The sequence below is a fragment of the Suricata suricatta genome, chromosome 4 (assembly GCF_006229205.1).
Source record: "Suricata suricatta isolate VVHF042 chromosome 4, meerkat_22Aug2017_6uvM2_HiC, whole genome shotgun sequence".
NCBI classification, from domain to species: Eukaryota; Metazoa; Chordata; class Mammalia; order Carnivora; family Herpestidae; genus Suricata; species Suricata suricatta.
Window position 1 is genome coordinate 48,574,041 of NC_043703.1, and position 15,205 is coordinate 48,589,245.

Here is a 15,205-nt window from a genome sequence, read left to right on the forward strand (position 1 = left end):
TTTCTGCGCTCATGTCTCTCACATTACCCTAGCAAGGGCAACCAACAGGACAACATGCTACTCCCATTGATTCTGACCTCTTCCTGTAAAGATATAGCTCGGTAGGTACAATACCTCCCTTATAAGTTATCACATATGGTACTTTTTCTAAAGATCTAATTATTGCATAATATGCAATGATTACAATAAAAATTCCTCTAAATATTTCCTTGCCACCAAATAACTGGCTCCAAAGCTAGTGCCACATATTTTAGGTTGTCTGTTATGTAAGCACTTCTGATCCAGTCGTTATACCCAGTTATTCTGTGAAAAAAAATGGAAAAGCTTAATGTTTAAAAAAAAAAAAAAGCTTATGTCTATGTGTCATACATGAGATCTGTTACATCATATGTCACTACAGAGGCTCTTTTCCAGGCTGATGGAGATTCCGTTTTAATAGCTGGCAGAGTCAGGAGAAAAGTAAAAGAGCATGGCAGACAAAGTGGTAGCCCTTAAAACTTAAACCCATAACACACAGAACACTTCTGCTCATGTTTTATTTGTCAAAGTACATGACAGGGGGTGCTAGGTAAAATAGTGTCCCCTTCTCCACCCTCCCAGTTATGCCCATCTGCCCATCTGCAACATCAGAATGTGAGTTTATTTGAAAATGGGCTTTTTGCAGGTATAATTAGTTAAGATGAGGTAATCCTGGATTCAGGCCCTAAATCCCATGACTGATGTCCTTATAAGGCCATATGAAGATACACAGAAGTGCAGGGCAGGATGCTACATGAAGATGGAAGCAGAGGTTGGAGTGATGCATCTATACGACAAGGAACACCACACACCGCTGGCAACCACAGAAGCTAAGTGCGGGCACAGAACAGTGCCTCCTTTGGAAACTCCAGAAAGAGCTAAGCTTACCAACTCCTTGGTTTTGGACTTCTGGCTTTCTGGACTGTGAAAGAATAAATTTCTGTTGTTTGAAGTCACCCAGTATGTGGTGATTTGTTACAGCAGCCCTAGGAAACTAACACACATGGGATGCTTGAATTTAAAAGTGCAGATGCAGGGGCACCTGGGTGGCTTAGTCAGTTAAGCGTCTGACTCAAATCTAGCTCAGGTGAGGATTTCAGGGTTATTGGCTCAAACCCTGGGTTGGGGCTCCATGAAGTTTAAGATTCTCTCCCTGTGGCCCTCCCCTACTCACACTTCCTCTCTCTCTAAAATTGAAAAAAAAATGCTGATGCAAGTCCCCTTGTAGATGGGTCACTGGATATAACAAGTTCTAAACAAAGGATATTTGCATATGACTAGGGCTAGGATTTTTCAAACAAGTTTTCCCACTTGGAACATAAATTTTGAAATCATGGTTATGATTCTTCTTGGTCCCATATTTCTGAGAAACTAATTAGGCCAGGTTGATCCAAAGTGATGGTCTACTAGACACAAACAAATGTAGTTCACACAATCCCAGGGATATTTAGGAAAAGATAATATTTCTATTTGAGAAGATTTTTTCTTTTTTATATAACTAAACCAAGAATTCTGAAAGTAAATAAACTCAACAAATTAAACTTATTTCTAATCTTTTATTCCATATGATTGTGTCAATTGTGTTGTTAAGAAAGATATGTATCCTTTAAATTATCCGTGGTTCTGATTCTGAATTATGTTCATTTTTACAATACCCGTTTCTTTCAAAATATGAGGGTTTATATTGTTGTAAAAACATTATTAAAAGGACAATGGAGATCCCAAGCCTTAGAGATGGAGAAATCAGTTCAGATAAAATAAATCAGTTCAGAGTTTAAATAAGAAACCTATCCCAATCAAACTGTAATGCTGGCTGTCAGTAGGTGAAAAATCAATTTAGGGAAAATAATATCTTATGAATGTCATTTCTCTGGAATACCTTCTTCAAAACAGCAAACACGGTATCATAAAATATCCATATTTAAATTTGGAAAACAGTGTGTTGGGGAAGTACTCTGTTTATCCTAACATTTCTTGCCAGTGGGGGGTTGGTATCATTTAACACAATGGAAGCAGTGCTTAGCAAATGCAACTGTAGAATATAAAATTTTCCGTTAGTGCCAGGACCCAGTACACAGCCCAGTACATCGGTCACTGTAATTCCAAGTGGCCCATCCTGTCATATTGTACTTAATACCAGAAAATGAACAAGAAAAACTTCAGTGATACTATAAAGAAGGTTTGCTTTTGTAACTTGTCCACAGAGGGGAGTAAAAGATCGGTTCATGAGTCATGGTTTAGAAGATGAGACTGTACAAGGAGGACAGGAAGGATATTGCATACTGGGTAATTGGTATTTTACTGGGGGGGGGGGCTGGGGTGAAAAATGTTTGACTTGGATACTGGGAAATGTTTTTAAAATACTAGTCAGAATTGGGGAAGATAAGTATATGTGTGAGGCAAATAAAGGTTAGTCAAATCCCAGGCACTAGGACCCACCCAATGTTATATTTGTGAAAAGATGAAAACAAGTAGAGAGTTTTAGGACGTAGGCATAGAAGAATCATAAGGTCAAGGATGGGAATCACTTGGAAGTGGAATACAGCCCTGAGAAGCAGGACAGAAGGAAACAGGGAAACACTCCTGAGGGATGGGACGGGCTAGCTGGGATGCTCTCTCCACTATTGTCCACTCTGTAGACAGGCTGGGACGTCCATGGTGCATTGCTGTGGCTTTTATTCTCATCGGCCTGAGTTACTCTTAGTGACACCTGCTGTCCCTTTGACTCATGTTCCAAGAGAAGATACTCAGCTGCCTGGGCTTGATTAGGCCAAATTTTAGTTAATAGAAGTGGATTTGGGGGAATTTTTTGTAAGATATTTTGGGGAGGGAAGGAGACATCACATGTCCTGAATAAATGGAGGATGACAGAATTTTAAAAAGCCATCTTATATTCAAATAATTTCTGGAAGTATTGCTCTCATGATTTGCTTTAAGAAACAGAAAAAGGCATTGATAATTACATTGTATACTTAAAATTATGTTTTCTTTAGTCTATACTTCTTAATATTAATATGACAATTTTGACAGTCATGAGGATTTTTTGTTTACATAAAATATAGATGTCCTCAGATGCATTTAATCTCTAAATATATATTTGTATGTGCATTTGTAATATTCGTACGAATACACAGATATGTGTAGTAATCCTTAAGCTATCTGAAATGCATTCATGAAACAATGTACTAATGAATTAAAAGACTTAGAATCAAGATATAATGAAATAAAGCTTGTAAACTAAATCACATTCGTGTTTGGGAGAGAGCATTGTCTGCAGGGTGAAGAACAACTTAAAGGATAAGAGAGTAAAACTGAATAAAGGTGTCTGGGTGCAGAGATTTTTGCTGAAATTCAGGTAAGAGATAATGATGTCTTGAACTAGAGTGAGGGATGGAGAGAATGGAGAATCCTCTTTCCAGAATATCAAAGTTGAAACCAGGAAACTCAGTAATTGAAGACAGAAGGAGAAATAGGAGTCAAATATTGTGTTTGGGTTTCTGTTTAGGTAGTTGAATTGATATAATTTTTATAACAACCTAAGAAGGTGATAGAAAAGGAACAAAGTTGGTGAGAAGTTTTGTTTGGGACAAGGGTCACGTAGAAAATGAATTAATGTGTTGATAGGAACTCAGCAGTCAGTAGATAATAACTGGGTAAACTATGCAGAAAGAGAACAGAGAGAGAAAACCTTATCTTGAACCTGATGTTAATCAGCAGTTACAGGTGTTGGAGGTTATCCAAAGGACATGAGCTCAGGTCAAACTGCGAGCTGGATCCTGCAATCATAGACTTCTTATCTTCCCTCCAGTCTTTAGAGTGTATGTGTTTTTTGTCGTTGTTGTTGTTTTTGTTTGTTTGTTTGTTTTGTTTTTCTTGGCCTTCCCCATGCTACAGGCGGCCCCAAGGACACAGCCTTGAGATGGTGCTATTGAGGCAACCTGGACACTATACGTGGTTGAAACCAGTGAAGGCCCTTTTAAGATACTGGTGGGTGGGGCAGAGAGCTAATGGTCTTACAGCTGTGGGAGACAAGCCTCATTTGTGAAGCCCCTTGCTTATAAAACCTGCCACTCACCAGTCTGGAGTGGTCTGCCTCTCTGGTCTCTCCTTGCTCTCTGTGTAAGGGGGCTAGTTTATGAACCAACAACAAGATAGGCAGAAGTAAAAGATCTCTCAAAGAAATCTAAGAAGAAATGGAAATATCCTATGGAACCCAAAGGCAAAAGCACTTCTGGAAGTAGAGATGGGTCAACGACACAAATGCTTCCAAGTGTTTGAGTAAGGTAAGGACATTCAAGTGTTTAATAAATTTTGTAACCAACCGATACTGTCATCTTCTGTGTACAGTGTAATTGAGGTGATAAGGAAAGAATCTAGACTATAGTGGGTTGTAGAGAAACAGGAAGCGAGGAATTGGAGAAATCAATTGAAACAAATGTCCTCAATACAATTTGTGAGAGGAAGTAGCTGGTAGCTGTATGAAAATGTTCAAGGAATGTGTTTGGGGTTTTTCAAGAAGAGGAGGCTCAAACAGAGTAAATACTAACAAAAGATTGCAACACAGGAGAGGGTGGATATGAGAAACAATATGGAGGGACTAGAAGTCCCCAAGAACATTGGAGGAAAAGAAAAACAGAGCTCACTGAAGAATTGGCCAAATAAATTTCACCTGTTCCTCTGTTCCTTTTGCTTTCTTTCTTTTCCTATAGATCCCAAAAGGCTGGGACATGGAGATGAATTGTCTCAACTGTATCAAAAGCTATCCTGATATTTTTTCATGATGTCATATTAGGAACATTTCAAATGCTATTTTTAAAGCATTTTTTTGTAGCTTATTGTATGTTTTCTTATTTTTCTGAAATGTATTTCTTTCCTTCCCTAAGGACTTTTCCCAAAACTTTTCCCAAATATATGCCTATAAATAACCTTGTTACACTAAATCTCACGTTGGCCGTCCCAATGTCCTGTGGAGTTCCCAGATTCTATAGACAAACTTGGGTCAGTTTGTACTCTCAAAATCTCTTTTTGTGTTTTTAGTCTTATTGCTTTAATCATAATTTTCAAGATAATTTAGAAATATTTTTAAAATTCATTGTCTTAATTCTTCTATTTAGAAAATGAATGATATAAAACCTAGTCATATGCATTTTAGCTACTAACTATGATGACAAATTCATGATAACAAAAGTTCTCTACTGTGTTTAAGTCAGGGAGACTAAGACATGGACATGGGGTAGTCTGGGGGTGATGAAGAGTTCCTAAGATCCTTAGAGTCAATTTGTGTAGGCATTTCAGGCATCAGAGTCCCTGCGCCCTGCCAGAAGATGAGTCCATTCTCCAGGCGTTTGAATTTGGGCTGTTAGAGTCAAATTTGCCCCAGCACAGACAAATAGTTGCTCATGTTTCCTTTTTACTTACTCTAAAAATTCTTGCATATTTTAGTTTTTACTTCTATGTATGTCAAAAGACAAACTACAAATAATAATAAGTATGTGTTACAGCCTATAGAGGTGGATTAAAATAAATGAACTCTAGGGATTTATTCTCTCTATTCATGATTTTATGGTATAGAGTCTAACCAGGAAAACAAAAATCACTTTGTTTATAACATAGGAAATTTAATTCAAGAATTAGTTTTGCAGGTAAGAGTATCTGAGAGTCAAATGGGACAGAGTAACAATGGCCGGAAACCACTGACATCTTAGGTTCAAAGACATTAAAGAGAGGGTTCTTGTGTCCAAAGTCACAAAAGTAAGCTAATGGCATGAAAAGTATACAGAGGGAGCCACAGCCAAGAGGAGACCCAGGGGCAGAGTCTACTGGAGAAACCATCTAGGCAGAGAGGAGGAAGGGTTTCCCTAGTTTCTTTTCCTCTCCCACATATTCCACCATTGGTTCCTATTGGGTGATCTAAGCCAAAGGAAATATGACACAATAGTAACGGAGAGTATCAGTCTTCCTGTGACAGGGATGGAATGCAGAAGAGGGTCTGAGGACACAGGATCGACTCATAAATAAAATACTTACATTTAGAAAATCTCTGAGGCACAAAGATGAAAACTCAGCTGTCATTATCATTATTATATTCTTGAACCAGTTATTGTGGGCTTAAATACCTCATTTTCCTATTTATTCTGCATTTAGCAGTGTTCTCTACGTCTTTCCAGTCATTTAATGGGTAATGCTTTAGAATTCTAGCACAGTTTTTGGCGGGTTAGACTTATGCTCATTCACTTCTTCCTGGGGAAACAAGAAACCTAATATTCTCTTTTCTGGTGATTTCATGGCTGGCAAATAGCTATGCTCATTTCAGAAAACATTAGGATATCTCTTATACCATCTATAAAGAAATTTCTAGTTTCAAATACAATCTTAATCCTCTAACTGTGGACTATGCAATGCCTTTAACAATGCCTCCACCCTTGTTTCATACTGTAATGTAGCTCTAATTTATTATATTGACCCATTTTCCTTTATTTCTGTTCTTTCTTCCTGATGCTTCAAAATTCTTTCATCATTTTATCATTTGCTTTTTGTGGGAAGAATGTCCTTTAGCTCTTTTTATAGGGTAGATCTAGTAACAATTTCTTTTGGTTTTCTTTCTTCTGGGATGTCTTTATTTTTCATAATGCTAAAGCACTGTTTCCCAAATATAAAACAAACTGTCCACAGTTCTTTCAGCACTTGAAAATTATTGCGGCACATCCTCATGGCCTCCTTGGTTTTTGATTTTCTTTTTGGTTTGGGTTTCTTTTTTAAAAAAAAAATTTACATTCTTAGTTCCAGCATAATTAATGTACCATGTTATATTAGTTTCAGGAGTACAATATAGTGATTCAACAATTCTATGTTACTCTGAGGTCATCATGATAAATGACACTTGCTCCTCTTTGCCTGTTTCACCCACGCCCCACCCATCTGCCCTGTGGTAACCAACAGTTCTCTATATTTAAGAGTGATTTGTTTTTTTTTTAAATTTCTGTTTAATTGTTTTGTTTCTTAAATTCTACATATTAGTGAAATCCTATGCTATTTGGCTTTCTCTGACTTATTTCACTTAGCACTATACCCTCAAGATCCATCCAGGTTGCAAGTGGTAAGATTTCATTACTTTGTATGCCTAATATTACAAGGTGTATGTTTTTTTTCTTCATGTGTGCATATATAAAATATTATAAAAATACATAAAAAATATATATCCACAATGGCTGCACCAGTTTGCATTCCCAACAATAGTACATTCAAGTTCTTTGTCTCCACATCCTCTTCAACACTTGCGTTTTTTTATTTTAGCCATTCTGATAGGTGTGAGGAGATATCTTCTTGTGGTTTTGATTTGCGTCTCCCTGATGATGAGTGATGTTGATCATTTCTTGTGTCTGTCTTTGTAGGAGTGTCTCTTCATGTCTTCTGTTCATTTTTAATTGGATTATTTGTGAGGGCTTGGTGTTGAATAGTGTAAGTTCTTTGTATATTTGGATACTAACTGCTTATTGGATATATAATTTGCAAATATCTCCTATTCAGTATGTTGTCTTTTAGTTTTCTGATGGTTTCCTTTGCTGTGCAGGAGCATTCTATTTGAATGTAGTCCTAATAGTTTATATTTGCTTTTGTTTTCCTTGCCTCAGGAGACATAGAAAAATGTTGCTATGGCCTATGTAAGAGAAATTACTCCTGGTGCTCTCATACATTTTTTTATGGGTTTAGGTCTCACATTTAGATATTTAACCAATCTGGAGTTTAGTTTTGCATATGGTATAAGAAAGTTGTCCAGTTTTCATTATTTTGCATGTAGCTACCCAATTTTCTCAACACCCTTTGTTGAAAAGACTTTTTCCTTTTGTATATTTTTGCCTACATTTTCATAGATTAATTATATAATCACGTTTTTCTGTGCCCAATATTCTGTTCTATTGATCAAGAGTCTCATACTCTTGATTACTACAGCTTTTAACATATTACTACAGCTTTGTAACTTTGAAACCTGAAAATGTGAGACCTCCTGGTTTGTTCTTTTTCAAGACAGCTTTGGCTATTTATGGTCTTTGTGATTCCATACAAACTTTTAGAATTATTTGCTCTAGTTCTGGGGAAAGGAAAATGCTTTTGGTATTTTGATGGGGATTGCATTAAATCTATTACTTTGGGTAGTATGAGCATTTTAATCATATTTGTTTTTCCAATCCATGAGCATGGATTATCTTTCCATTTGTTTGTATTGTCTTTAAATTATTTCATCCGTGTTTTGTAATTTTCAGAGTCAAGTCTTTAATCTCCTTGGTTAAGTTTATTTCTAGGTATTGTATTATTTTGGTGCAATTGTAAATGAGATTGTTAATTTCTTTCTGTTATTTCATGATTATTGCAAAATGCAATGAACTTCTGCATTTTGATTTTATATCCTGCAACTTTTTGGAATTCATTTACCAGTTGTAATAGTTTTTGAGTGGAGATTCTATACATAGCATCATCTACAAATAGTGAGAGTTTTATTTCTCCCGTACCCATTTAGATGACTTCTTCTTGTATGATTGCTATGACTAGGACTTCCAGTATTATGTTGAATAAAAGTGATGAGGGTGGTCATCCTTGTGTTGTTCCTGATCTTAGTGGGAAAGCTGTCAGTTTTCACCATTGAGTGTGATGTTAGCTGTGGGTTTCCCATGTATGCCCTTTATTATGTTGAAGTATGTTCCCTCTAAACCTAATTTGTTGGGGGATTATGTCATGAGTGGATGTTGTACATTGTTACATGCTTTTCTGCATCTGTTGAAAGGATCATATGGTTTTTATCCTTTTTTGTTGTTGTTCTTGTTGATGTGAAGTATCACCCTGACTAATTTGCAAACATTGAACCACACTTGCATCCAGGGAATAAACCCCACTTGATCATGGTGAGTGATTTATTTAATGTATTATTGGATTTGGTTTGCTAATATTTTGTTGAAGACTTTTGCATCTATGTTTATCAGAGATATTAGTCCTACAGTTCTATATTTTTTGTATTGTCTTTATCTGGTTTTGATGTCAGGGTAGTGCTGGTCTCTTAGAATGAATTTGGAAGCTTTTTTTCTTCTATTCTTTGGAATAGTTTGAGAATAATAAATCTTAACTCATCTTTATTCGGTAGAATTAGCCTGTGAAGCTATCTGGTCCTTGACTCTTTGTTGGGAGTTTTTAAATTACTGACTCAATTTTATTGCTGGTAATAAGTCTATATTTTTCCATTTCTTTCTGATTCAGTTTTGGAGCTTATAGGTTTCTAGGAATTTCTCCATTTCCTCTAGGTTTTCTAGTTTATTGACCTATAACTTTTCAAAATATTCTTTTATAATCCTTTGTATTTCTGTCATATTTCTCCTCTTTCTTTGTTTCTTTCTTTCTTTTTTTTTTTTTTTTTTAAGAGAGGGAAGTTTGGGGAGGGGGGAGAGGGAGAGGGTGAGGGAGAATCTTAAGCAGGCTGCATTGTCATCATGGAGCCTATTGTGGGGCTCAATCCCATGACCCTGGGATCATGACCTGAGCCAAATAAAGAGTTGGACTGGATTGAGCCATCCAGTTACTCCTCTATCTCCTCTTTCACTTCTGATTTTCTTTGAGTTCGTTCCCTCTCTCTCTCTCTCTATTTATGAATCTGACAAAGGGTTTATCAATACTGTTAATCTTTTCAAAGAACCAGTTTCTGGTTTCATTGATCTGTGCTATTTTTTTCTTTTAGTTTCTATTTCATTTATTTCTGCTGTAATCTTTATTATTTCCTTCCTTCTGCCTGTTTAGGGTTCTTTTTTTTTTTCTTTTTTAGGTGTAAGGTTAGGTTGTTTACTTGGTATTTTTCTTGCTGTCTGAGGCCTGTGTTGCTGTAAACTTCCCTCTTAGAACAGCCTTTGCTGCATCCCAGATTTTGTACAGTTCCGTTTTCATTTTTATTTGTCTCCATGTAATTTTTATTTCCTCTTTGGAAATCCTTTTTGGATTGACCCATTTTGGTTTTTGTTGATTCATTCATTGTTTAGTAGCAATTTATTTAACTCCCATGTGTTTGTGTTCTTTCCATTTTTTTTTTTTTTTTGGTGCTTAATTTATAGTTTCATAGTGTTGTGGTTAGAAAAGCAGCATGATATTACTTAAGTCCTTTTGACTGTAGTAAGACTTCTTTTGTGGCCTAATGTGGACTCTCTTCTGGAGAATGTTCCATGTGCCTTTGAAAATAATGTGTGCTCTGTTTTAGGATGGACAATTTGGAATGAATCTGTTAGACCCAGTTCCTTTCTATTCTAGTATTACTATCAAATACTGTCTTTATGTTTGTTATTAATGGCATTATATATTTGGTTCTTTCATGTTGAGCGCATAAATATTTACAGTTGTTATATCTTCTGGTTGGATTGTCCCCTATGTGATAATGTGGGGTCCTTCTTTGTCTCTTGTTACATTCTTTGTTACTTCTGTTCAGCAGAAGTATTGCTATTGTGGCTTTTTTTAACTTCCTTTTGCATGATAAATGTTTCTCCATCCCCTCACTTTAACTCTGCATGTGTCTTTAAGTCTGAAATAAATCTTTTAGGCAGCATATAAATGAATCTTGTATTTTTATCCAGTCCATCACCCTATTTCATTTGAGTAGAGAATTTAGTCCATTTACATTCAAAGTAATTATTGATGGGTGTGTATGTATTGTCTTTTGTTACTTGTTGTACAATAGGTTTTATAGTTCTTCTGTGTTCCTTTCTTCTCTTGCTTTCTTACGTTTTGCTATCTTTCTTTAGTGATATACTTAGATTCCTTTCTATTTATTTTTTTGCATATCTGTTACTGGTTTTCAATTTGTGTTAACCATTAGATTTGTATGTAACATCTTCTGCCTACCAAAACCTATATTAAGTTGATGGTTGCTTAAGTTTTAACCCATTCTGAAAGCAATATATTGTTGGGGTATACTTGGGTGGCTCATTTTGTTAAGAATCTGATTCTTATTTTGTGGGTGCATGGCCTGTCTGGGATTCTCTCTCTCCCCTTCTCTCTGCTGCTCCTCTGCTCTCTCTCTCAAATGAACTTAAAATTAAAAGCAATATATTATTGCCCCCTACCCTCACATTTTAGGGTTCCATCTTCCAGATGGAACATATTGTCACACTTTCATCCTTTATTTTGTGTATCCCTTGACTGCTTTTTATAGATATATTCAATTTGACCATGTTTGTGCTTCCTACTTTTCTTACTTCTGCTTATGATACTTCGTTTCCACTCATAGAATCTCCTTTAACATTTCTCATAAGGCTAGTGTAGTGGTGATGAATTCCTTAACTTTTACTTGTTGGAAAACTCTTTACCTCTTTCCATTCTGAATGCTAGCCTTGCTGGATAGAGTATTTTTGGCTACAGATATTATCCTTTTAGCACTTTGAAATAGGTAATACCACTCCCTCTGGTCTGCAAAGTTTTTGCTAAAAAATCAGTTTACAGCCTTATAGGGTAACTTATAGGGTGTTTTCTTTTCTCTTGCTGATTTTAAAATTATCTTTATCACTATTTTTTGCCATTTTAATTACTGTTTCTTGGTGTGGATCTCTTGGGTTGATTTTTTTTTCTTGAGGGCTCTCTGTACCTCATATATCTGGATTTGTTTCTTTACCCAAATTTGAAGTTTTCAGCTATTTCTTCAAATAAATTTTCTTCCCCCTTTTCTCTTTCTGGGATCCTGTAACGAGAATGTTATTATGCTTGATGAAGTCACGGAGTTCCTTTAACTTATTCTCATTTATTATTATTTTATTCTCTCTCTCCTGTTCAGCTTGATTTCCATTACTCTGTCTTGCAGATCACTGATCCATTCTTCTATTTCCTCTAGTCTAAGATGGATTCCCTCTAGTGTATATTTAATTATAAGTATTGAGCTCTTTCACCTCATTTTTGATTGGTTTTGTATATTTTCTGTGTCTCTGTTGAGGGTCTCACTGAGTCCTCTGAGTATCTTTAGGACCACTACTTTTAAATTCTCTATCAGGCATATCACTTATCTCTATTTCATTTAGCTCTGTTGCCATGATTTTGTCCTGTTCTTTCAGATGGGGCATATTCCTCTATATCCTCGTTTTATCTAACTCCATGGGTTCTTTTTTTCTTTTCTTTTATCCATTTATTTATTTATTTATTTATTTATTTATTTATTTATTGAGAGAGAGAATGAGGAAAGGACAGGCAGAGAGAAGAGAAAGAAAATCCCAAGCAGGCTCCATGCTGTCATTGCAGAGCCCAACACAGGTCTCCATCCCATGAACTGAGATTGTGACTTGAGTGAAAATCAACAGTTGGATGCTTTACTGAATGAGCCACCCAGGTGCCCCTCTGTTTGTTTCTATATGTTAGGAAAGACGGCTGTCTCCTACTCTTGGAAGTCCATGGCCTTAAAAGGAGGTTCTATAGTGCCCTGTAGTTTAGTGTCCCCTGTTCATATGAATTTGGCACTTCAGGGGTATCTCCTATGTGTGTTAAATGCACCCTACTGTTGTGTCTGAGCTGCATTTTCAGTTGTCTGCAATGCCTTTATTGCCTGTTGTAGGCAGGATTTGGTCCCTGTTTTGTTAATGAGACATTCTGTGTCCATGTTGGGCCTGAGTTGGGTCAGACCAGGTTTTTGCCAGAGCTGCAGTTGCAGTGAACTGCAGGGCACTCTCCCTATGTTGTCTCCCGAGATGCTTTTGTTGCTGAGTGGAACCTGCAGTTAGACCAGGTGTCTGCGCCCAGCCTGCTACTGTAGTTACAGTTAAATTATATGGGTAATTATCTTCTCTTCTCCCCAGATCAGGATTCACTGTGGCATAGTAAGGGCTTTGTCGGGGCTATTTGCATGATGTCATCCTTAGAGCACTGCTTTGGGTGGGCTCCAGCAAAGGACAGATTGGATAGGGCAGATTCACAGGAGAGCACAGGGGAAGGTATGTGGTGTTAGCAAGCTAGGTGGACAGTGTTTATGCTGGGGGAGAACAGGAGAGGCAAACAGCACCTGCCAGCTCTTTTGTTCTTTGAGTAGTCTCCTAAATAACCCTGCCCCTCTGGCATACATTAGTAATTAGTAATATCCTTCCTGTATACTCCAGGTGTTTCTCAAACTGCTGCTTCTATGCTATCTCAGTGGAGTTGTTTCCTTTCTGTCTATTTAAGAGTGGGCACTCAGTTTGTCAGAGCTGAGCCTTCTGATACTTAAAGTTCCCGGTCTTTAGCCTCACGGATTATAAGAACTTGCAAAGTTAACCCCTCTGGTTTTTAAAGCCAAAAGTTATGGGGATTCATCTTCCCAGAATGGTCTCCTGGACCCGCGGTGTCTGGTGTACCTAGGATGTGGTCTCCTCTCCCTTCTCTGTGCCTATGTTGGCACAGTCTTCCTGCAAACAGTCTTGTGGGGCAGATTGGTTTCCAACTGTGTCTCTTCCCTTTGTACTTTCTTTGTGGCCTTTTCTCTGTGGTTAGCTGTGGGGAGTCTGCTCTGCAGGTCATTTTCTGGGTTATTTACACTGATGTGGATATTATCTAGGTGTATCTGTGGAATGAGGTAAGCTTAAGGTCCTTCTATTCTGTCCTCTTCCCCAGAAGTCCAGTCTCCTTGGTTTCTGATAAGAAATCTGCTGTTATTTTAGTACTAAATAAATACTAAATATAAGTGTATTATTTTCCTCTGGCTTCTTGCAAGATTTTATTATTGTTTTCTTTAGTTTTCCCAAGTTTAATTATGATGAGTTTTTGTGTGGATTTCTTTGACTTAACCTGTCAGGGTTTGCTCAGTTTATTGAACATATGGGTTTATGTCTTTCAACAAATTTGGGAAGTTGCAGTCATAATTTCTTTGAATCCTTTTTCAGCCCTACTCTTTCTCCTTCCTTCCTCAGTCTCAATGATACTCAGGTTGCATCTTTTGATATTGTTCCACTGATCCCTGAAGCTCTGTTCTTTTTATTGTTTGTTTTGGTTTTGTTTTCATTTTGTCTATTTTTCTCTCTGTAGTTCAGATTAGGCAAATTTTATTACCCCATCCTTAACAAATTCTATTTGCTATCATCTTCATTCTAATAATGAACTAGGGCCTTATAAGGCACTAGCAAGTGGTGTCCTAATGTCCCCTTACTCTGCAGTGTCACTGAGTAAGCGGAGTGAAAGGAACTTCAAACATAATGCAAAAAGTGAGCTCTTTTCCTGCCCTCTTATTGTTAGTTTGGCCAAAGGAGCAATGGTCCTCCATGCTGGCTCTATAGGAATAGCCTTATGTTTATGGTGAGACTCTCACTGGGTCCTGGCAAGAAAGGAGTTTACCTTATCTACCTTTGGTTCTTTGGTCAGGGAATGAAAACCATGGACGTGGTTTGTTTCCTTTTGTTGGATGGAATTTTATAAGAACCATGCTGCTATATTGTTGCTCCAGTACTGGGATCCCTTTATAGTTTCCTTTCCTTGTACTACAGTTCTAAGTTCTTCTTTGGTCATCTGTTGTCATTAAAAATGTTGATAGTTGTAGAGGAGGGGGCAGGCAGAGACAACTCTGCACCACCTTCTGCAGCAGATTAGAAATCCTTGGTCTTTAATTGAAACCAGTGGTTCTTACACACTTTTGCCCCTGATGGCAGTTTGCAATGTCCAGAGCCATTCTTGATTGTCAGAAATGGGGGGGGAGTGTGAGCAGAATCTAGAAGTGGTGCTAACATCCTGTGACACACAGGACCGTCCCCCATGACAAAGAATTCTCCAGTCCAAATGTCAATAGTCACAAGGTTGAAATATCTTGATTTAAATATTCTCCTTTAGCAGGGCACCCGGGTGCTCAGTCAGTTAAGTATGCATCTCTTGATGTCACTCAGGTCATGATCCCAGAGTCAGGGGATCAAGTCACATGTGGGGCTCTGCACTGGGTGTGGGCCTGCTCAAGATTCACTCTCTCTCTCTCTCACTCCCTCTCCCTCTCTCCCTCTCTCTCTCTCCCTCTCTCCCTCTCTCTCTCTCATGTCCCTCTCTCTCTCTCTCTCTCATGTCCCCCCCTCTCTCTCTCTCTCATGTCCCCCCCTCTCTCTCTCATGTCTCTCCCTCTCTCTCATGTCCCTCTCATATCCCTCTCTCTCATGTCCCTCTCTCTCATGTCCCTCTCTCTCATGTCCCTCTCTCTCATGTCCCTCTCTCTCTCATGTCCCTCTCTCTCTCA

At 37.6% G+C, this 15,205-nt stretch overlaps 1 pseudogene; it reads left to right on the forward strand.

Annotated features, from left to right (window-relative positions):
* The window catches only part of LOC115290571, a 35,688-nt pseudogene that overhangs the window by 17,491 nt on the left and 2,992 nt on the right, over window positions 1-15,205 (forward strand).